At 40.5% G+C, this 24,958-nt stretch overlaps 1 protein-coding gene and 1 pseudogene across 1 annotated transcript in view; both read right to left on the bottom strand.

Annotated features, from left to right (window-relative positions):
- PALLD (palladin, cytoskeletal associated protein) overlaps window positions 1-24,958 on the bottom strand; it is a 423,408-nt gene that overhangs the window by 170,313 nt on the left and 228,137 nt on the right. The gene's annotated exons all lie outside the window — the stretch shown is intronic.
- Window positions 1,472-24,569, bottom strand: LOC100989619 (large ribosomal subunit protein uL6-like; annotated as a pseudogene).

The raw sequence follows: 24,958 nt of genomic DNA, 5'->3' as shown, positions 1-24,958 counted from the left end.
TTGCCATGTTGGTCAGGCTGGTCTCGAACTCCTGACCTCAGGTGATCCTCCCACCTTGGCCTCCCAAAGTGCTGGGATTATAGGCGTGAGCCACCCTACCCAGCCTAAATATGTTAATTTTTATGAAAAGGCTTTGTAAATTCTAAAGTGGTATAGTGACATCTGTTACTATTGCCGTTGTCATTTTCACTTAGTCATCATGCTGCCAACAGCTACAGCAGTCCAGTGGTGATGTGTCACATACCTCACTGTTGTGGACCTCTGGCCATGAGGTCTAATTACAGATGGACATGGAACTGTCCTGAGATTTAGTTCTTTCTGTCAGAAAATAATCATAATGCTCATTTGAATCACAGAAATGGCTATAAGTAAACTAATAAATGGGAGTTGTCCTCATAATAGAAGATTTAAATTATTTCTTAACGTTTCCATTGTCATCTCAAATCATTACATGGGCATTGGATACAAATGATGCTAGCACCCTCCCTAGTCAGTAACGACACCATCATATTTAGGACATCAACAACCCGAGTAATGACTCTTTTTCACAATTTAGCCTTTCAGGCACTCACCCTAGGATGTTTTTTTGACTTGGCAATGTAATACATTGGGATTTAGAAGTTATCTAAAATTTTTCACCTTGTAGATAAGAAATCTGAGGAAATCAACATTTCCAGCTGGGTACTGTATCAGTTTTCTGTTTGTCCTCACAGCTAATTCCTTGAAAGATCTGTTTGTATTTCATGGTGTCTACTTTCCTACCTTTCATTCTTTCAACACACTTCACTCAGGTTCTGTCTCCGCCCCTTCCTGGAATGTTAACCAGGACCTCATCTTGTCCAATTCAAAAGATTATTCTCGGTCCTCATTTGTTTTGGACACTCTGTAGCATGGATAAAATGGATCACTCATTTCTTTTCTTCCTGAAACATCGTCCTCATCTGGAAACTCTTCTGGGCTTTCCATCTTACTGGGTACCCCTTTTCACCTTCGGCCTCTAATGCTAGAGTCCTTCAAGGCCGGTTCTTAGAACTTCTCTCTATTTACATTCACTGCCTTAAGAGATAGCAAATAGTCTCATGGCCTTAAACACAATTTCTCCTGTGGTGACTCTCAAGTTTATAGCTTGAGTCCAACATCTTTGCGATTTGTATTTCGAGCTGCCTACTTGACATTCCCATATGGAAATGTATAAACACACCTCAAACTTAACCTGGCCACAGATCTCTCGGTTCTCTTCCACCTCCCAAATTGCTCTCCCTTACTCTTCACCACGTCCATAAATACCACCTTTCATGCAGTTCTTAGACCAAAACTCAATAGTTATCCTCGATCCTTTTCTTTCCCTTACATCCTGAGTGCTAGCCATCAGCAAATCCCATCATTCATGTCTTGAAACCTCATCACTACTTTATTTTTCAATAGCTGTCTTTTATTACATTATTAAAATATCACAAATAGGTCTTAGGAATTATCTGACATCTTGTTTCTGTAGCTGTACAACTCTTAGATTTAACTCATCAGCCTGCTGAACTGTCCCTTTTTCAGAGACATAGATACCATCCAAAATGTTCTGATATCCTGGTTTTTAGCTGTTGTGGTTTGCTGAGTCAAAGCAGCTGAATTTGAAACAAGTTCAATGTCATTTCCTTTAAGGATGAACTCATCTTTCTGGGCTTGGGATATTGAACAAGCAACACCTGGGCTCACCCGAACCCTGCAGATATATTTTTCGCTCAAGAAAGTTCTGACTTCTACAATAGAGCTATTCTCCTGCATAATGACATTGATGGGGAAGTGAGCACACAGAGACCTCATCTTGTCACAGAAGCCCAGTGTAACGCCCTTGATCATCTTCTGTGCATGACTACAGATAGCACGCATGGCAGCCAATTCCTATCTTCTCAGCATTTGTCAATCTGGAGCCTCTGCTTTTTCTTTCCAAGGAGCCCGAGTTCTATACTGACGTGACTGAAGTCCCTCTGCAGGGTCCTCTAGGGCCTTTCACAAGAACTGTGTCCCTTCAGAGTGATGTCGACATTTTCTGGAATGTGGACAGTCTGATCACTGAGAATAGCCTTCATTCTTGCAGCAGATGCAGCTCCCATCACTTCTTATTGCCTCCACTAACTACTTCCACCCTACAAGCCACCATGGTTTCTGGCCTGAACTACAGTAACCCTTCAAGGGGTCTTGCTGGCTTTCTCGCTACCTCCAGACTATTCTTCATGCAGCTGCAAAGTGTGCTATTTAAAAAATTAAATTAGATCACATAACTTCCTTGCTTGGAATTTTCTTGTGGCTTCTCATCATGCATTGAATAGACACCAAAGTCCTTACCCGGGCTTGCAAGTTTCCTGTTTATTTCTCCAATCTCATCTTCTACTGTATCCCCCTTCCCCATCATGCCCTGTGTACTCCGACAGCCTCTCTCATCTCTTACTCTTAAGCTCCCACATGCCAAGCTTCTGTTCACTCACAGCTTAAAAACGTGATCTTTCCCCGTTAGAAATGTTCTTCCCCCAGATTTCTGCATGGTTTGCTCTTTCTATATAATTCAAGTCCCTGCCCATATTTTACTCCCCTGATCCTCCATCTAAATTAGATCCCTCAACTTTGCAGCCATTGTCTATCCCTCTACCCTGCCCTTGTTTTTTTTTTTTTGAGACGGAGTCTTGCTCTCTCGCCCAGGCTGGAGTGCAGTGGTGCAATCTCGGCTCACCGCAAGCTCCGCCTCCCAGGCTCATGCCATTCTCCTGCCTCAGCCTCCCAAGTAGCTGGGACTACAGGCGCCCACCACCAGGCCTGGCTAATTTTTTTGTATTTTTAGTAGAGACGGGGTTTCACCGTGTTAGCCAGGATGGTCTCGATCTCCTGACCTTGTGATCCGCCCACCTCAGCCTCCCGAAGTGCTGGGATTACAGACGTGAGCCACTGCGCCCGGCCACCCTTTTCTTTTTAGTACTTAACAATATCCCACATTATATTGTTTTATACTTGTTTTCCTATTAACTGTCTCCCAGACTAAAATGTAAATTTCATGAGGGCAGAACCTTTGTCTTGTTCATTGTTCCATCCCCATGTGTGGAATAATGCTTAGCACAGTTGAGCACTAAGCAATGCACACTAGGCATTCTTTGAACATCTGTATAGTGTGTATTGAATGAATGTTTAAGGACTTGGAGCCAAACAGAACAGAAAGATGGGAATAGCACATTTTACTTTGAGATACTCCATATCTCGGTTGAATCCTGTTTTTATCTAAAATCACACAATTGTTTTTCTTCAGACTGTTCCCATATACAAATCATCACCATGTAATGAGCTTAAGAAGCACCAGAATGGAAAATAATAGTCAGCATAATGTAACAGTATTTGAAAAGTAATATTTGGGAATCCACAATTAGGATCTTATCTCAGTTTTGTTCTGGAAGATGTCAATAGCAATTTTACTGTATAGCACTGAGGAGCTTGCATCCACATCAGCTCATTTGAATAAACATCAATCATTACCCTAGGCATGAAATAAACCACGTATCAAAAGGAAGTTAACTAAAAGGTATACTCATATATAATCATCTTAACTAAGTAAGGATGACTAAAACTTTGAACACACACAATGGAAGAGCACTGATATTTTGCCAAAAAAAGTTATCAGGAGATGAGGCTCCTGAGGTATAGATTAGCAGTGATTTCTTATAGGTTTTGTTACACATTTTCTCTAAATAACAAAGAAGGAAAGTTTGCAACCTTCTTCAAATTCTACAAGGACAATTACTAGAGGCTCTAAATACTCAAGGGAGATAATATTCTTATTTAAAAAAAGCTCTGAATTTGTTATCCTTAGATTTCTGACTTTTCTTTTAAAGTATTTGTATTATTGTATACTATTGCATACCTATTATATAGTATGTACTTGTTGCATAACCTATTACCTCAAAATTTATTGGCTTAGAACAACAATAAGCATTAACTGTCTCTTATGGTTTCTCTGAGGCAAGAATTTGGCAGTGGTCTAGCTGGGGGGTCTGGCTCTGTGTCTCTCATGAGTTTGCAGTCAGGATGTTGACCAAGGCCGCAGTCAGCTAAAGGCCTGACTATGGCTGAAGGATCCATTGCCAAGGTGGTTCGGTCACACGGCTGGCAAGTTGGTGCTGGTCATCACTGGGAGGCCCCAGTTCCTATCCGCATGGGCCTCTACACATGATGAGTGAGCATCCTATCAAAATGGAAGTTGACAGAGAGGGTGCAAGTAGGAAGCCACTGTGCATTTTTTTAACCCAGCCTTGGAAGTGACACACTGTCACCCCCACTATACCCTGTGAGTTACACAGACCAACTCTGAGTCCATATGGGAGGAGACTACAGAAAAAGCATGAATACCAGGAGACAAGATTCATGGGGCCATCTTGAATGCTGGCTAGGGCGGAGTTGGTATGGGTTCATTCTTCTCAAATCCCTCCCAACTCAGAAGCAAGGGAAGAGGAGGAGAGGGTCGGGGGAGAGAGAGAGACAAAGGGGTGGGTTTGGGGGGTCAGGAAGCAGGGGAAGGAGGGAGGGAAGAAGAAGGTTAGTGACAGAAATGTTGAGGTATCTAAACTTGGGGCCAAAATGGGTTCTCAAATGTTAAAAGAACTAAAAGCCTATATACCTCCCTACTTTCTCCTTGTACTTAAATGGCATGTAAGGTGGGGATTAGTTTATTGATATTAAGAGGGGAGAGTCTTCTCTAGCATTTGCTGTTTGTGAGTAATCAGGTGGTTGCTATATTTCCTCCAAGGATAAGCAATGAGAGTTTTCATAATGTCAACTGAGATATGTCAAAATCCTTTCTCTTGCTTGTTCGCTTTGCCATTGTCCCATAAATGTACCCTTAATATAGTTTAGCTTTTTTTCACCCCATGTAAAAGCTTTGGTCACAAGTCTAGGCTGCCTCCTCTTTTTCCTCCTCCTCTTGTTTCTCTTCTCTCTTACTCTTTTCACTCTCTAAATTTCTCCTCAAAGTTATTTTGTAATTATTTATACTATAAGTTTTAAAAGATTTTAGGTACTGGAAATAATAATCAATATACATTGGGAATTTAAGTAAGTTTTGTGGTCACTAAAAAGTAGCTTCAAGTTATGGGGGTCACCAGTAGATATAAATGGCAAAAAAAAAATTACTACCATATTTTCAAAGTATATAGATGCCAATGATATCATATGTATGGAATAGTTATCAGGATCATTTGAAAGTGTGTAAATGTTCTCTGTGGAAACAGAATAAAAAACGTAAAAAGGAAACACAATGCCACCTAATCTCAGAACACAGAACTGTACAACAGACTTTTAAAAAGGTACAAATCTAGAATCATCTTAGTACCCGCACTCTTGCATAAACACCTTGGCCAAGATAACCATCTCTATTCTATGGAAAAGCAACATCTGCCTTTTATCAAGAAAGTTATGGGAACTGATTAGATGACTGCAAGGAATGAACATAACTCTAGCATGGTATTTAAGAAATAGACTTTTTGGTTTGTTTTGTTTTTTAGGCGGGGTCTCCCTCAGGCTGGACTGCAGTGGCGTGATCTCTGCTCACTGCAACCTCAGCCTCCTGGGCTCAAGTGATCCTCCCACCTCAGTCTCCTGAGCAGCTGGGACTACAGGCGCATGCCGCCAAGCCCAGCTAATTTTTGGATTTTTTTGTAGAGACAGAGTTGCGCCATGTTGCTCAGGCTGGTCTTGAATTCCTGTGCTCAAGCAATCCACCCGCCTCGGCCTCCCGAAGTGCTATGATTACAGCCGTGAGCACCCAGCCTACAAGAAATTGACTTTTAAGTTTGAGCCTGATCTTGTGAATTCCTACATTTGGCAAGGGGGACTGAGTGTTCGACAGAGCCCGGATCTGTTATAACATCCCAGCTCTGACTCACTCCAAGCAGCCTTTCATGTTCTGTGTAATCCTCAGAACAGTGTTTAGGACAATCTTATTTCATCTCCCTTGGTTTTGTGAAAATGACCAGCCTTCCCATGCTACTGATTAACATGGAATTCCTTATGTCTTGTCCCTCTACCCACTCTTTTTCTAGTATTCTAACCACTAAAATCACAACCAAAGATGGAGACTATTTATAAATAACTATAGGAATGATCCAGTGTTTATTTAGTCTACATTTGCTAGCAGGTTACTGTCCTACCGAATGAACATGATACATGTGCATGCTAACCTCCTGGAGATGAGGTTAAACTGTGGAGTTCGTGCCCTGGTGTGAACTGTGTTAAGAAATGTTAATACTTCCAAGTTGATATTAAGAATAGCTTGATATTTATTCAGTAATGACTCTATTAAGGAAAGTGAGATTTAGCGACATTAAGTTTCTTGCTCCAGGTCACACAGCCATTAATTGGAGATGTCAGGCATGGATCTCAGGGCTATCTGATTGCAAAGCTGCTATGACAGGCTATTGCTCTCCCAGTGTGGAAATCTACACTGGATAGATTTTAGTGTGTCCCAATACCTAAAATTAATTGCTTTTATAATTCATCAAACCTTATGTTAGCATATATTATACTGCCTGAGAGGCTTCAAAAATATAATATGTGGACTGGGCACGGTGGCTTACACCTGTAATCCCAGCACTTTGGGAGGCTGAGGCGGGCAGATCACCTGAGGTTGGGCGTTTGAGACCAGCCTGAGCAACATGGAGAAACCCTGTCTCTACTAAAAATACAAAATTAGCCAGGCATGGTGGCACATGCCTATAATCCCAGCTACTCGGGAGGCTGAGGTAGGAGAATCGCTTGAACCTGGGAGGTGGAGGTTGCGGTGAGCCAAGATTGTGCCATTACACTCCAGCCTGGGCAACAATAGCAAAACTCCATCTCAAAAAAAAAAAAAAAATACACACACAGACACACACACACACACATATATAAAATATGTGATCTCATGAATGTAACATCTATTTGCTGAGTTTCTGTTACCTTCAGTTACCATCCAGACAGAGAGACAAATCATCTATCCAAATAATGGTAAAGTAAACCGGAAGTACAATAATAAATGGGCACTAAAATGGAGAACACTTCCAGTTAGAAGTATTAGGAAAGTCTTTCTGGAGAAGATATTTGAGAAGGGCCTTAAGGCATAACTAGGGGATGGGGACAGGAGGCCACAGAAATAGTGTTTCTGTCAAACCCAGCTGAGTAGAATAACTTTTTTCTTCTAAACTCACTGAATTTTTCTTGCAGTTGGAAGAAAAATCTATCTTTGATTTCAACTTGCTAACTAAGACTGTAGTCAGTGACTTTTTTTCAAAAGTGCTTCATGTACAAAGAAAAAAGCATACTAAATAGTGGTCAATTTTGTTAAAATATATATATATAATTTCTGCAACATGGTGAACATATCCTAAACCACAAGTCAAACCTTTGTAGAATCCCCTGGCCTTCAGTGTAGACAGAACCTGTGACTTGTTTTTAACCAACAGAATATAAAGGTGATAGGAAAATGTGGTACATACACACCATGAGATACTATGCAGCCATAAAAAAGAACAAAATTTTAACCTTTGCAGCAACATGGATATGGCTGGAGGCCATTATCCTAAGCAAATTAATACAGGCACAGAAAACTAAGTACCACATGTTCTCGCTTATAAGTGGAAACTGGCCAGGCGTGTTGGTTCACGCCTGTAATCCCAGCACTTTGGGAGGGTGAGGTGGGTGAATCACTTGAGGTCAGGAGTTTGAGACCAGCCTGGCCAACATGGTGAAACGCCATCTCTACAAAAATACAAAAATTAGCTGGGTGTGGTGGCAGGTGCCTGTAATCCCAGCTACTCAGGAGGCTGAGGCAGGGAGAATTGCTTGAACCTGGAAGGTGGAGGTTGCAGTGAGCAGAGATATTGCCACTGCACTCCAGCCTGGGTGACAGAGCGAGACTCCAACTTGAAAAAAAAAAAAGTGGAAACCAAGCACTGGGTACACATGGACATAAAAGTGACAACAACAGACGCTGGGGTCTATGAGAGGAGAGGGGAGGGAGGGAGGGGGCAAGGGCTGAAAAACTACCTATTGGGGTACTATGCTTACTACCTGGGTGACAGAATCATTTGTACCCCAAACCTCAGCATCACACAATACCCCCATGTAACAAATCTGCACGTGTACCTCCTGAACCTAAAATAAAGGTTGAAATTATCATTATTACTGTTATTGAGATGGAGTTTCAGTCTTGTTGCCCAGGCTGGAGTGAAATGGCTTGATCTCGGCTCACTGCAACCTCTGCCTCTCGGGTTCAAGTGATTCTCCTGCCTTAGCCTTCTGAGTATCTGGGATTACAGGTGCCCATGATGCCCAGCTAATTTTTGTAGTTTTAGTAGAGATGGGGTTTTGCCATGTTGGCCAGGCTAGTCTCGAACTTCTGGCCTTAGGTGATCCAACTGCCTCGGCCTCCCAAAGTGTTGAGATTACAGGCGTGAGCCACTGCTCTTGACCAATTTTTTTTTTTTTTTAAAGGTGATAGGAAGTCACTCACTCAATTAGTTACATTATGTAGTGTGTCAGGCCGTTCTTGTGTTTCTATAAAGGACTACCTGAGACTGAGTAATTTATAAAGAAAACAGGTTTATTCATCTCATGTTTCTGCAGGATGTACAGGCATGGCACCAGCATCTGCTCAGCTTCTGAGGAGACCTCAGGAAGCTTTTACTCAAGGTGGAAGGTGAAGCAGGAGCAGGCAGGTCACATGGTGAGAGCAGGAGCAAGAGAGAGAGAGTGGCAGGGAAGTGCCACACACTTTTAACGAGAACTCACTGACTATTGCCAGGACAGCACTAAGCCATAAGGGATCTTCTGCCCTCCTGCCCCAAGCACCTCTCACCAGGCCCCACCTCCAACACTGGGGATTACATTTCAACATGAGATTTGGCAGGGACATATATCCAAACTCTGTCACAGGGTAAAGGTGATGGAAGGTCACTCCCATGATTATGTTATATGACATATATGACACCATCTTAGCAGACTAGAGAGAGACTCCTGCTGGCCTTGAAAGCCTTGAAGAAGCAGCAAATTGCCACACTGTGAACTGCCTCTGGAGAGGGCCACATGGCAGATAACTGGAGTGGCCTCTAGGAACTGAGGGCAGCCTCCATTAAATGGCCAATAAGAGACCAAGGCCCAGTCATATAACCACAAGGAAATGCACTCTGCTAATAACCTAAAGGAGCTTGGAAGCCCATTCTTCCCCAGTTGAGCCTCCAGATGAGAATACAGCCTGAGTGACACCTTGATTGCAGCCTTGTGAGACTCAAAGCAGAGGACCCAGCTAACCTATGCTTGGATTCCTGATCCACAGGAACTTACGAAGCTTATTAAATGTGGGGTGTTTTAAGCCACTAAATTCATGGTAATTTGTTATACAGAATAGGAAACGAATACACCATAGAAGTCAACTAAGCTTTTATTCTCCCAAAGGATTTGATATATTCACCCCCTATATTACTTAGAACTGACATCCAATAATCTGGTTATGCTTGTCTGATTTGTCTGTACCAGTGGTTAGAAACACCTGGTGGACTTGTTTAAATACATACAGATTGCCAGGTCCCACCCCAGAGTTTCTGGTTCAACTGATTTGGGGTGAGACTGAAAATTTGCATTTTCCACAAATTCCTAGCTGATGCTGATGTTGCTGGTTTGGAGGACCACATTTTTAGACCCATTGATGTCTACTAATGTGTTTTGTAAATATTTTTGTGTCAATTTATATCTCTAGGGCAAAAGGATAAAATATATATTTTTCAAATATTTGATTATTTAGAATACTGAAACCTTTGTGTTAATATGCCAACATTTTCTCCTGTTCCTCCATCCATTATCCATATTTCTCTCTTCTGAAGAAATAATTACAAATAAATTCAGAAAGCTGATCACAATGGGGAATGTGAAGTGGGAATTGATAAGAAAAAGGATCCGACTTTTCCCAATATTTGAGTTTGACTTGGGAGTAAAGACTCTGGAATACTACCATAAAATGGGCAAAATATTTATAGCAAAAATAATTATTCTGAGAGTTACAATTGCTCAAAATGTTGGAATTCTTGAAGATATTTACAGTATCTCAGCCACAAGATGTTAATAATCTATCTCTAAAATTCTCTTAACGCAAAGCTAAAGCTTAGGTTGAGAAAGTTGCTTGGCTTCCCTGAGACTAGGAATTTTCTTTATAAAATGAAGTGAACTGACAAGGCGACTGGCAGGTCCCCCAACTCCATATCCCATGGCTTTACGAAGTCTTGGGTTTCTTTCTCTACAAACAATTAAATTTCCCTGCCTTCTCTACATATGGTGACCATATAGCCTGAATTTCCTTGGACATCTGTAGTTTCAAACATACTGTCTCATTGTCATAGTATGTGTCTGAAGTTTTAACTCTGGAAATAGTTATATTGACATTTTTCATTGTTAGGAATAATACCTTCAACTGGAACTAGGCTACATATCCTGTTTGCCTTTACTGTTCTCTCTTGATTTCTATGCTTTTGCTGAGGACTGGGCATGCTTTTCCCACAGGAGTGAAAACTGACTCTTAGCCTGCAGGTTGGACTTCCTTGCCTACTGCCTCAGCCTCAGCGTAATGTCCTAGACATGCTGTCTTCTCCCACATGCCTCTGAGGTAGCAAGTGATCTACCCATTTATGCAGCTGATTAGAGTGGGGCACCAACACAGTATGAGAAACCTCAGAGCACAAAAGATAAATAGTAGTAATTACAGCTATCTGCTTTTAGGTACCTGTTGTGTACCCTTTTCTATCTATACACTAAAACATGTGTAGTAAATAGAATCCAACTTAATAAGAAACAGGCATCATTTCAGATCTTAGCTCCAATGTCTCTATCAGATGGACTATTTTAGCTCTGGTACTTTATCGCTGTCTTTCAGGCATAAATTCCTCTGGACACATCTCCAACCTATGCATGGTTATCTGATCATGCAGTTTTCTCACTTGGAAAAATGTCAAGTACCTTTTCTTAGATCATACTCCTATGTGATTTTCATTAATGTCTTCTCAGTCTTTCAACTATTGTCTCAACCCCTTTTGATAACTTCCCTCTTCTAAGCAGGATCTTTACAACTTTAAATATTTCCAAGTTATTATCATTTATATCTCTTGGTCCCTTGATGTATCAACTTGTTTTTTATGTTTCTAGTTCTGGGAATGAATGTCTAGGCATTTAAAAATAATAACTTTCACAAGAACCATGGTTCATGATTTTTTCCGCCCAGGGAAGAAAATTGGTACAATACTCATAAGTTAACCAGAATGGAGAATGGGCTTGTTATTCACTCAAACATTTGTTCAAATGTACTATGCACTAAGGACTGTGCTAGCTCCAGACACAGGGATGAATACGACAGTCCTTATGCTTAAGGACTCATATTGTGTCACACGGGTTTTCTGTCTCAGGTGTTACTACCAGCACTAAGGTTTCAAGTCCCTCCTCTTTTTTTTTTTTTTCAGACGGGGTCTCTCTCTGTCGCCCAGGCTGGAGTGCAGTGGCGCAATCTCAGCTCAGTGCCAGCTCCGCCTCCCGGGTTCACGCCATTCTCCTGCCTCAGCCTCCTGAGTAGCTGTCAAGTCCCTCCTCTTGATGAGGAAAAGAGCTGAATTAGGGTGAGCTGACTACCCAAGCAGACTTTATAGAATCCGCATATCTATATTTTATGTTTAAGTGGGGGAGGGAAAAAAGGAAATGATGTTGAACTAGAGATTCTGATTCAAGGTTGTGAAAGACGAGAAAAGGTGGTAAGAACAGGGACATTGCATAGGCCAGAATAAAGTGGAGCTCAAATCTGATTTTATTTTGGACCCATGATTTCCCGACCTTTGTGTAGTCTGATGTAGCAAAACTTAATGAATAAATTTAAGGGGTCAGACTCAACATTCTTGAGTACATGTAGCAGATGCATTTAAAGCACATTCAGAAAATAATTTTTATTTTGAAGTTGGAAAAGTTTTATCCATCCCTCCTCTTTTCTCCTGCATATAGTCCTCAAGCACCCAAAGCTCACCCATTAGTTTGGATCATTTAGATCACATGCAAACTAGCGCAGGCAGGTTTTCCACCAAAATAGTCACTTAGAATTCTTTAAGAAGAATATACTTAATTTTAGGAGTTTACTGTGTCTATACTGGAATGGGAAAGTAATGAAAATAATAAATAGAAGAGAATTCTTAACACATACTTCCTAACACACTAGAATGTGTTGTAAAATGAAAATACCATTAAACTCTAATGGGATTGCAACCATACATAAACAAAATCCAAAATAAATTTAAGTTACCTATATTACCTTGATGTACGATATACTCTTTTAAAGTGTTACATCCCTAACTATTCCAGTTGAAGAAGGAAAAAAAAAAGTGTTACATCCCCTTTTTAAGAGAATGAATCATTATTTGCCCCCCCCCATCTCACAGATTCTAACTAATGATGTCACCACAGTCTGTACTTAAACTAATATAGATTGGGGTACCCAATGAAGTATTAACGACATATGAAGGTGATTCAAAGGGCTGTTGTAAGAGGAATGCTGAGCTAGGAGGCTTGGGTCCTAGGCTCCAGCTTTGATGATCATGATAATGATGACAAAGATGAATAGTTGCTACTAATTTTTAGGTACTTACTGAGTGCCATGCATTAGGCTATGTGCCTTACATGAATTTTCTCTAATGTAATCCTCTTAACAGTCCTATGGTGCTATTATTACTTTTGTTTTATCGATAAAACTAAAGCTTAAAGAGGCTAAGTGACTTATTCAAGGTCATAGCTGAACTAAAGAGGTAGAGTCAGGATTCCAGCTGATGCCTGACCCCAAAGCCCATACAGATGCTCCTTGACTTAGAGTGGGGTTATGGCCCAATAAACTCATCGTAAGTTGAAAATATCATAAGTTGAGAATGCATTTAATACACCTAACCTACTGAACATCATAGCTCAGCCTACCTTTAATGTGCTCTGAACACTTCTATTAGCCTACAGTTGGACAAACTCATCCAACACAAAGCATACTTTATAATAAAGTGTTGAATATCTCATGTAATTTATTAAATCCTGTACTGAACATGAAAAACAGAATGGTTATACTTGAAATACAGTTTCTACTAAATACGTATCACTTTCACTCCATCATAAAGTTGAAACTTCATAAGTTGAATCATTATAAGTTGGGAACTGTCTGAATTGTCCTCTTTGCCACCACTAGACTGTGTCTTCTGAATCACTTAATGCCTCTTGTCCTCCTAAAATAACAGAGGGGTTGGACCAGGTGACCTCTGAGGTTCCCTTTGGCTTTAAATTTTAGAAACCCTTTGACGTCCTGTTGGAAGACCATGAGACTGGAGTTCTGTTTTTCCAGACACCTTGTCTTGGCTCTGTTTTGTTCTGCTCTATAGCCTGGAGACACAGAGAGTAAGTCTGTGACCTCGAGGCTATGGAGGGTGTGCAGGCACCCTGTAGATTGACCATGGTACAGAAAAGAAAGAACTGGCCCAACAGAGATACTTTAGTCTCACTGATCTATATTCCTAAGCAAGCTGACTCAATACAAACAGAAGCAGAGAACAAAGGGGGCCCCCAAGGAGTCATCTGTTAGCAGCACTCTCTTCCTGGACACGCACGATTCTCACACTTTATACACCACACTCACCCCAGAGGTTAGGCTCTCTCCTCGGTTATTTGGAGAGGGAAATAACCTATGACTGAAGTGACTGCCCCAGAGTGTTGTCCTCTGGGCTGAGAGCTTTCATGAGGACAGGACTTTACTGGTTTCTGGCATCTGTTTGCTCTCCCCCGACCCCTTTTCCAGGGAAGGCAAAGGCAGAGAACTCTGTGGAGCTTTCAGACTTAGATTTTTTTCTGGGATTCCCCTCCATCTATAGCAAAGATTTCTCAGACAGTGGAAGCAAATTCCCATCTGTTAAAATTTGGAAATTTCCAAATTCCCCTTATTTATCTTGTGCTTGTTTTGGAAAATCTGGGAGATGTCCACAGATAGATACATGGCGGTCTCCTGAAGGATGTTTTTAAAAGATGGCAAAACTGAATCACAGTGAAAGTCAAACTGCAAGCAAGCTCTTATTTTTAGGCTCCATGCCAGACCTGACCAAACAAAACAAGCAGAAAATAAACAAGGACATCAAGTTAAAAGACCCAGTCAGCAACCTCATTCAAACTGTTTATAACAGAGACCAGGGTGAGCATCGCCAACCAAAGTTCTAAGTTTAACTTTAAGCTACTTACAGACCTAAAATTATGGTACTGCTCACTTAGTAGGAATTGAACAAACCCATCAAATCTTACATTATAAGTTGGAATTTTGAAAAAAGGAGTGCCTTTTCATAGAACTGCCTAGTCATAGGACAGGAAACATCATCATTAATGTCTTTTATCAAAATCTGTAGTGTCCCCATTAAAAAAAATCTTGAAAGTAATTGAACCATATTAAGTTTCTGTCTTAGACACTGTGCTAGTTGCTGGGGATTAAACCATGATTGATATCTTCATAGATATCATGTTCCTTCAGAATATGATAGCCTCGTGGTGTAATCAAGCATCCAAATGGGTGTCACTCAGTGTGACAATGAATTCAATCCACCCATTAAACAAAGAAATATTTATTGAGTGTAGATTACGTGCCAAACACCAGGGCAGGGGCTGGGGCAAGGTAAAGAACAAGATATAACACAATCTCTGGTGTCAGAGAACCCTGAGAGAGTAATTGCACGGGAGTTATCATGCAGTAGAAATCTCTACTGCTGGGGAGGACACAGAAGGAAATCTATTCTAGTCTATAGCTCCCGGAAGGCAGAGAATGGCATTTAAACTGAAAGATGGTAGGAGGTGGTCAGGCAAATGGAGATTACAGAAGAGAATAGCAGGAGGAAGGCCAGGAGTCCAGATGACCTGAATCACTGAAAATCAAAAGGAGGGAGTGAGATTGTCAAGGCATTCTTTGTAGTCTGAAGGAAATCCAACTACATTCAATAAATTACTAGAATTCTTTCCTTATTTAGTGCTAAACAGAAAATATATAACTGTCAATCAGAGCTTATGATTAACATATGTAGGGTTAACATAGTGAATATGATTGCCACTAGATGCAAATACACCCACCATTTCAGTTGACCTGTGCAACGAACTAGATCTTTTGAAATACTGAAAACTACTAAAAAATTCTGATTATTGATTTTCTTTCACCATAGTTGGGAAACACTGTTGTACTAAATTAGTATCTGGAGCAAAAGAACTCCTGAGTCCAGTATGTTCATGGAACAGAAACTGTTCAGGTCCTCAAAGTACCAGGCATTTGACCCTCTAGCCAAATGAAGTACTTCTATGAAAATGAAAGAACATGTTAATACTATCATAACACTTTAAACAAACCTGGCTTTAAAACACACAGTCTTCTCCTCTCAGTGACTTATTTCAAATGTACTTATTCCTTCCCTGGGATAAATTTGGCCTCTGTATCAACCCAGAGGTCAGAGAGCTAAGAACACCTCCCCTTTGAGGGATAAGCAAAAGCAGGAGCTGAGAGAGTAGACACAGCGTAGGTCAGATAAAAAAGATGGATTTGTTCATGATGCACTGGGTATGGAACTCAAGAAGGATGGAGAGACGGACAACACTTGCCAGTGATGCAGAGAAGCCACGACCTCTACATTAAAATCCATAAAGCCCTCTAAGTAGAAAAATCCAGTTGAGCACCATCCATATGGCTTCCTCAGAAACACTTGGAATAGCAAAGCTCCCTAGATGCTGGGCAGCAAGAGCACAGGTGGTGGATCTGCCAGCTTTTGCCCGCACTGGAAAGTCAGAAACCAGTGGGCTTTCTCTAGTGAAGCTGGGACATGTCGAAATGCAGCCACTTCCCCTTTTGTCCTGGTCACAGGGCACTGGGCTTTTGCGTGCTCTGACAAATCGAAAAATAAAGCCAGCTGTCAATGAAGACTGGTTCCGTCGCTCTCCCACCCCTCCAAAATGCTTCTGTCTCTTCTCCAAGATTTGTCCAATAGGGGCTTTCCAGGACCACTGAGCCTCATCAGAAGAGGCACTCATGTTCTAGGTCTTTGCAGGATGAATTGCTCTTTTTATTTTCCTCTTTCTCTCTCTCTCTCTCCAACCATTCTTTTTTGTTTGTTTTTTGTTTTTGAGATAGGATTGTACTCTGTTGTCTAGGCTGGAGTGCAGTGACACAATCATAGCTCACTGCAGCCTTGAATTCCTGGACTCAAGTGATCCTCCACCTCACTGTCCCGAGTAGCTGGGACTACAGGCATGAGCCACCATGCCGGCTACTTTTATTTTTTTTTAAAGAGCCATGGTCTTGACATCTTGCCATGCTGCTCAGGCTGGTCTCAAACTCCTTGGCCTCAGGCAATCCTCCTACCTCTGCCTCCCAAAGTGCTGGGATTATAGGCGTGAGCCACCACGCCCAGCCTTGACAACTATTCTTATCAAAAAGATCACACACACACACACACACACACACACAAAAGAAATATAAGGAAGGAATATTTTTTAGAACTTGGACTTCCTCACTAGCTCGGGAGCCAGTGACCTCATATTATAGTGATGAAGACAAATAAGAATAGTTTCTGAATTGTCACTATTCTCTGTAATTTCTTCCATTTTTGGTGTCCTTGAAACATGACAGCAGTACCAACTGGATAAGAGTGATCCGCCATCCAGAGTTTGATTTAGTTTTATGGAAATGAGCCATATATAGGGATAGATCATGAAGCCAATGGGAAAAATTTAAAACTTGAGATGAAGTTAATCAAGCCCGTATTACACTTAACAGTCTTCTCTATTAAATAAAGTTCTCTTCCTTCAAGATACTATTTTGAACAAATAAGATTTCTGCAATTCTGCAAGACTGAAGTTAATTAAACAGCATAGCAAAATGGAAAACAGATGTCACAGAACATTTTCAAAGGATTTTAATGACATTCAGCCTATTTTCTTAGACTCGTTTGCAGTTGCTATCGTACCCTGCACTTAAGTAAGTTCCTGAGTTGTTGGAATGGGAGGATTTATATCCATTTCATATAACTGGCAGTAGAAAATCTATTCAAAGAGAAGTACAGTTGTGGGAATCTTGCAGAGTTTTTTTGCTCCATAACCTGACTGGCTCTTTTGGCTTAAACTCTTGAACTCTTTTAAATTAATGTTTTCCATCGTTCAAAAGAACTTTCCATACCACCAACTCCGATTCTAATTTTTAATGGTTCTTTCTGGTAGTCTCAGGCTTAATTATTCTGAAAGCACCTGCAAGATTGACTAAGCAACTTAGTATCTGTCAATTCCAGCTCAGAAAAAAACCACAGCATGAGGAAATTTTGGGAGATGAAACTCCTTGTTAATTCAAGTATAGGCATCCACAGTTAGATTTTTAATGTAGTTTTCCATACATTGAAGAATATTATATTTGAAATTCAAAACTGCAAAGGTCTCTTTAAAGTATCAAAATTTCAGATGACACTGAAGAGAAGAAGTTAGTTTACTTTCTCAAAAAGTGCATTCAGAAGGAAAATGTAGAGTGACCAAATAGGGATTATAGAGAATCTTGTGACTACTTTTCTTCTTTTGTAACTCATCCTTTAAAGCATCTTTTAAGATGTTTCCCAGTGCTTGAAACCATGTGATGATTACTGACATATGTCCCAAGAAGCATTACAAAATTTACAAGATTTTTTTTTATACAGGAAGCTCAACTACCTATTAAAAATGGCATGTGTCATTTTTTTTCCAGTTTAACTGACATGGGAATTAAGAGGAAGGAATGAATTATCATGCTGCCTGTTGTTTATATAAGCATCCCGTGCAACTTTCAAACCTGGGGCTGTTTTAAGCTGAAACAATGGTATCTTTCAAATCAGAGAAGAGATGACATAAATACATGCTACGAGTGTGAAACAAAAGGAGAAGAATTCTGATTAGAGCAGCAATAAAGTAAATCTGAAACAAAAATTCACACAGTAGATAGGTACCCTTATCTTGGGCAATGGCTTGTTTCTGGTGCTGCCTTTATGACGTGTGTGATGGAGAGGACTGCAACTTCTATATTGTCATCAACATGGGCTTTTTTCTTGTCTGGACTTTTAAAAAGTTGATGCAAGTGTTTGTACATATTAATGGGGGATATGTGATATTTTGTCACATGCATAGAATGTGTAAGGATCAAGTCTGGGTATTTAGAGTATTCATCAGCTCAAGTATTTATCATTTCTGTGTTGGGAACATTTCAAATCCTGTCTACTAGCTATTCTGAAATATACAACACCTTACTGTTAACTATGGTCACCCTATTCTGCTAACGAACATTAGAACTTATTTTTTCTAACTGATGTTTTCACCTATTGACCAAGCTCTCTTTATCTTCCTCCAAAAACCCTCCCCAGCCTCTAAGAAAAGGGAACTTATATATTGTTGGTGGGAATGTAAGTTAGTATAGCCACTATGGAAAACAGTATGGAGATTTCTCAAAAAACTAAAAACCGAACCACCATACCACCCAGCAATCCTACCACCGGGTACTGATCCAAAGGAAAATGAATCAGTATATCAAAGAGATACTTGCGCTTCCATGTTTACTGCAGCATTGTAGCCAAGATATGGAATTAACCTAAATGCTCATCAATGGACCAATAGATAAAGAAATGTGGTATATATACACAATGGAATACAATTTGGCAATAAAAAAATAATGAAAGGCTGTCATCTGCAGCAACATGAATGGAATGGGAGATCATTGTGTAAAGTGAAATAATCCAGACAAAGAAAAACAAATATTGCATGTTCCACTCATACATGGGAACTAAAAATGTTGATTCCATGAAGGTAGAAAGCAGAATGATAGATACCTGCCTGGACTCTATGCTTGAAAGTCTTCTCCTTTTATTTCTAAGAAAGCTTTATAATTAGCTATTTTTTTCAAGAAATATTATACAGTACTCATTAATGTTGCCATCTGAAATTTTTGATATGCTAGGTATTAATATAAAAAAAGAGTAAGATAATGAAAACTGGAGGAATTGATTTGCTGTAGTTGGGCTGGGTGTGAATAAGAGTTTGAGAAGGATTAACATGGGGAGACACTGAAGGGAGAAAGATCAGTTTAGATGTTGTGGAGCACTTAGAAGTGAGATGTCCAGGCCTACAACAGGGTGGTAGCAGTAAGAAAAGAAAAGTAGAGAGAACACTGGTTGGGCACGGTGGCTCACACCTGTAATCCCAGCACTTTGGGAGGCCGAGGTGGGTGGATCACCTGAGGTCAGGAGTTCAAGACCAGCCTGGCCAACATGGTGAAACCCCATCTCTACTAAAAATACAAAACTTAGCCAGGCATGGTGGTACACGCCTATAATCCCAGCTGTTTGGGAGGTGGAGGCAGGAGAATTGCTTGAACCTGGGAGATGGAGGTTGCAGTGAGTCAAGATATCACCACTGCACTCCAGCCTGGGTGACAGAGTGAGACTACATCTCAAAAAAATAAAAATAAAAAATGAAAAGTAGATAGAACACATATTAAAACAAAATAAAAATTATCGAACATTGTGGACTCTTCTTAACGCTTGCTACATAAAGTCTCGTGTATGTTCTGTGTCTTCCATAGAGGCTCCTTCAGCCATCTCAGTCCTCTTTCACTCTTGTCCTCCACCCCCACCCAATCCATGATCAAGCCATTGTTCTAAGTGTATGTCTTCTGCGAATGAAATCTTAGTTATAGAAAATGACTCTTGAAGCATAATTGATTCCAAACCCTGACTAATAACAGGTTTTAAGTTCTCCTTCTTCACATCAGTTTCTGGCCACAAATCAATGAAAAATGCCAAGTGAAATGGCCTTGAAAGCTCAAGGCTAGGTAATGTGGTTTTAAAATGAAGAAGAATGGTCAGATTCCTTCCATGCTTGGAATTCATGGACAGTCCTCCTCCAAGGGGACTTCATAGTTTAGAAAATGTGTTGGGAAACAGATGAGCCTCACAGCTGCTGCTGTCTCTGGTTGGCATGCTATGTGTGTTTTGCTCAGCCCGAAACCACTGCCACAGCATCTCAGCAATCACCCTGTCCTCAGTGTTTGAAGCGAAACTACTAAACTACTAAGCTACACCCTTTGGAAGGGTTAGAGGTATGGGCCGAATTATTTCTTCTCTTTCTTACTTGACCTTGATCTGTTCGTCACTAACAGACGGTCACCATAGACACAAGGAACAAAGATAGGTTCTTTGTAAGGCTAAGCATATATTGGGAGATTGACAAAACTGCCACACCTTCATGGAAACAATCAGAATGTCACTGAGGAATGTAGAAAAGATGAGGAAAGAAAGCAAAGTAGTGTGCTTTTGTTTGACTGCAAAGCCCCTTTTTAGTAAAGACAACTGGTTTCAAAAAAAACCCAAAAAAACAAATTGGCATCTGCCATTTGTGTCACCCAGTAAGTGAGCATGCTGTACATAGAGAAAACCCTTTCCAAACTCCTCATTACTCACATAGCCAACAATTTTCTTCTAATGTGCCTTAATCTTGGAAGTGTGTTTTCTTTAGTTTCTCACTCTACAGATGTCTTCTCCATCTGGCACTCAAAAATACTGTTACTTGCATATCATTTGACTTATAAAAAAAAAAAAGAGGCCCCAAATGTGCTATAGCAAGAATCTTTGCTATAGCAAGAATCTTAAGGGATGTGAGCATTTTGTTCATTAGCCTCTATTCCATTCTTTTGAAGACTTGATAAACGTGCCCAGTGTTTTAGCCCTATTTGTTTTGTAGGTTAGATTAAATCTGGGTGTTTAAAAGAGGAGAGAACAAACCCTGGTATTCTTTTTTGCATGCATAGAATGTAATACATTATAGCAATTGTGGTCAGCAATTTGCATATTCCAATTGTGCTCCAAAAGGTACCTAAATCTGCCTTTTGAAAAGAAGAACACACACATATAAATCTTCTTACACCACTGTAGACAATCACGTTAAGCTTCTTGTTTCCTATCTTTGAATATTTTAAACTTCACATTAATAACCACTCCCCTCCCCCTCCCACTGTTTCTCCTGAGGGTCCGTTTTTCTCTCCTTGTCTCTTCATCACAGTTGTCAGCACATTTTTGACACTGAGATCACTAGCAATTGGAAGCACAAACTTCAGAGTCAATGTTGTGAATGTTTTAAAACATGTTGTGGGAGATGCTGTTCCGCTTGTTAGCTCCCTCACAGCCATCTCCACCCAGGCGGAATCCTGATTTTCAGATGGGGGATGGAGATCCTTTGCACCTAGGGCCTTCTGCAAGTCCAGGAACGAGTTATGCCTGGTCTCCATGAGGATTCCATTCGCCTTTGCCGGATCATTATTTCCCAGCCTTTCTTGCAACTAAAAATTGACCCGAGACACCGTTGTGTTCAATGGCACTTAAGAAGTCTCCCAGAAAGGACTTCGGAATAAAATAAGCAGAGCCTCACAAAATGTATTGCTTCTGCCCCATCCTTCCCGCTCTGGAGATGGTGACAGGACTTGGTATTTGAGCAGCTACAGCTATCTTCTAATCATGAAGGAAAGGCTAAAGCCTTCAAATGCATTCTGATGTTTCTGAGCTACTGACCCAGGCCTAAGCTACCAATACATACATACTGTGCGTGTGTATGTGTGCACACATGCATGTGTGATGCTAAGTATGTATACATACCAGAATAAAAGTGTAGTAATTATTAATTATCAGTGCAAACACTTTGTTTTCACAAAATGAGGCCATTTTTGAGAAAGGAAAAACAAAAGCAAAATTGTGGCAACGAATAGACTCAAATTAAAGATGTGGTCACAGGCAGACTTTACACTGCTGCCCAAGCTCTGCCACTCATTGAGCCACTGAATGAGCTCCAGTGGCAGAGCTTATTCCACTCATACCACATCACTGGAGAGTTTCTGGGTCTTTCTATGCTGTTTCCTTTTGGCAAAGCTTGGGTTAACCTGTGGAATGCTAGTCAAGTGCCCAGCTACTAATAGGAGTAATTCTGCTTTTCACAGAGTGGCAATGAAAGTAATTTGCAAATGTGGGAGGTAGAGGAACAGGGAAAGAGAAAGTCAGAGTCAAAACGGATACAACTAATCCTCACTTGTACAGAAGACAGACTTTCAGCAATCATCAAAGACGAAGACCCAAAGCTGAAATACTGCCCCCAGCCAGGAAGAAAAGAGAAAGAACAAGAAAAAAGAAAAAAAGGCCCTGAGGGAGTTTTCACCAACATGATCGTTGACTATGTATACTAGAAGCACGCAGAAACAACAGTATCTAATGGAAGGAGAGAAAAAGCTTTAAAAATTAGAGAAAAGGAGTTTCAAAGTATGAATGGGTTTTTGCCATCCCTCTCATCTCTTTCTGGCACTCTGCCTCAGGTCGCAACATAATCGTCATGAAACAGTGAGATGAAGAAAAGAGACAGGCTCAGAGAGCATAAGAATGTGTTCTATTATATGGCAATAGGTGGTTAACATGAGTAGGAGTGACGTTTTCTTTTCTTAAAGCTGTTCTCTCAGGAAAGTGAAGGACGTATTCTAAATACTCTCTTTCCTTCTCCTTGGCAGGCTGGGTGGAAATGCTGTTTGGGGGATATACTGAATGGAACTGATGAAGTGAGGGCCGGGACCTCGAGAAAAGCCCAGTGGGGCGAGAGCAGTGAGGGCAGGGGACAGGCAGTCTAGTCTGTGGTGCGGATGCCTGTCTGCCAATGGGGAGAGCACATAACTTTTGAACTCAGTGGCCGTGCTGATTGTGTAGGAGTAAGACATTGTTTAGGGGGCAAACAGAATCAAATAGTATATTGCAAGAGCTCTTCAATGAATAACGGGCTCGATCTTTGATATTCATGAGAATGACTCAGCCTCCAAGAAAAATTTCAGTTATTATATAGAAAAGTAGACATTTCAGAACATTGCCATCCTTAGTACACTACTACTACTAGCACCACCCTCTCCCTCCTCTTTCTCCTCTCTCTCTCTCTCTCTAAGAGATGGGGTCTTGCTCTGTGGCCCATGCTAGAGTGCAGTGGTGCCATCATAGCTCACTGCAACCTTGAACTCCTGGGCTCAAGTGATCCTCCTGTCTCAGCCTCTCAAGTAGCTGGGACTACAGGCGTGTGCCACCATGCCTGGCTCCTCCTCCTCCTTCTCTCCTTTTTAGTTTTAGTGCTTAAAGGAATAGTGTTAATTTTCTAATGCTATTAGTTAGTTTCCTGGAAAGGTCATTTTTTAATAGAATATTGTACTCCTTGAGGGTGATTTTTAAAAACGTTTACAGCAGCTTATCCATAGTAACGGCTAATGAAGATTGAAGACAGAGCAAGACAGATGAAATAATAGGTGAAAATGGCTCACTTGAGCTGAAAGAAGCTCAAAGCAGAAATATGTTCAAACTAGAAAAAAGAAAATTGGCAACTACGTGCAATTTCGAGCTGCACCATTCCTCCACCGCATCCCCTCCTCTCAAATCTTTTAAAACAAAAACAATACAGGAGACACATAGATTATGGCCAAGACATTCTATGTGGATGTTTGACTGGAGTTGTCAAGCCACTGATTAGCTTTGTGTCAGCAGGATGTAGTTGGCTTCTCCACCTACTGAACACAGATAACTTTTTACACTTAAAAAAAAAAAATCAAACCCAGGACTTATACCGTTATTTTATATTTAACCTTAAAATAGTAATTTTTGGGGGGAAACAAATGAGTTGCCATAGTTAACACTGATGTTACTAATTAAGATGCCAATTCAAATCCTAGATAGGCATTTGAAAAATGATTCCAGAGCTCATGATTTTCTAAGTATCAAACCGATATCTCAGATACTCAGGATTTGAGATTTTAACAATCATGTTACTACTTAAAACATTTCTGTGGCTGGGCGTGGTGGCTCAACGCCTGTAATCCCAGCACTTTGGGAGGCCAAGGCAGGCAGATCACGAGGTCAGGAGATCGAGACCATCCTGGCTAACATGGTGAAACCCCGTCTTTACTAAAAATACAAAAAAATTAGCCAGGTGCGATGGCAGGCACCTGTAGTCCCAGCTACTCAGGAGGCTGAGGCAGGAGAATGGCGTGAACCTGGGAGGCGGAGCTTGCAGTGAGCCGAGAGAGCACCACTGCAGTCTGGCCTGGGCGAAAGAGCGAGACTCCGTCTCAAAAAAATAAAACAAAACCAACAACAACAACAAAAAACATTTCTGTAATCCCAGCCCTTCAGGAGGCTAAGGTGGGAGGATCGCTTGAAGCCAGAAGTTCAAAACCAGCCTGGGCAACAAAGCAAAACCCTGTCTCTACCCACCCACCCCCGCCCCTCAAAAAAAAGGGAAGGAAAGAAAAGAAATAAAACATTTCACATTTTCTTAATTGCTAACACCTAAAGCACACTAATATTTTACAATTATGATCAAGTTGTACTCATCACATTGGTCATATTTTTCAACCCATCTCAAACACTTTTAAAAAATGGGATTAGTCAAATGGCTAATAAAGGCCGGCTAAGATTTAGAACTTGTCTACTTAAAAGGAAGAGAAAACATGCAGGAATCATCCCTAAGCAGTAAATCTGTAGAATTTCAGGGTTAGGAATGAAAATATTTTTTATTTAAAGGTTAAATTAAGAAGTTGGTTAATGGGTACAAAAATACAAAGTTCTAGGATTTGATAGAAGAGTAAGGAAATTATAGTTAACAATAAATTATTCAAAATAGCTAAAAGAAGAGAATTTTAATGTTCCCAACATAAAGATAAATGTTTGAGGTGACAGATATCTCAATTACCCTGACTTAATAGTTACACATTATATATGTATTAAAATATCACATGTACCCCCCAAAATGACAACTATGATATATCAGTTAAAAAAAGATACCAAGAACTTATGCTTACATGAGTCCT

Source organism: Pan paniscus, chromosome 3 (assembly GCF_029289425.2).
Source record: "Pan paniscus chromosome 3, NHGRI_mPanPan1-v2.0_pri, whole genome shotgun sequence".
Classification (NCBI taxonomy): domain Eukaryota; kingdom Metazoa; phylum Chordata; class Mammalia; order Primates; family Hominidae; genus Pan; species Pan paniscus.
This window is presented reverse-complemented; position numbering and strand designations above follow the sequence as displayed.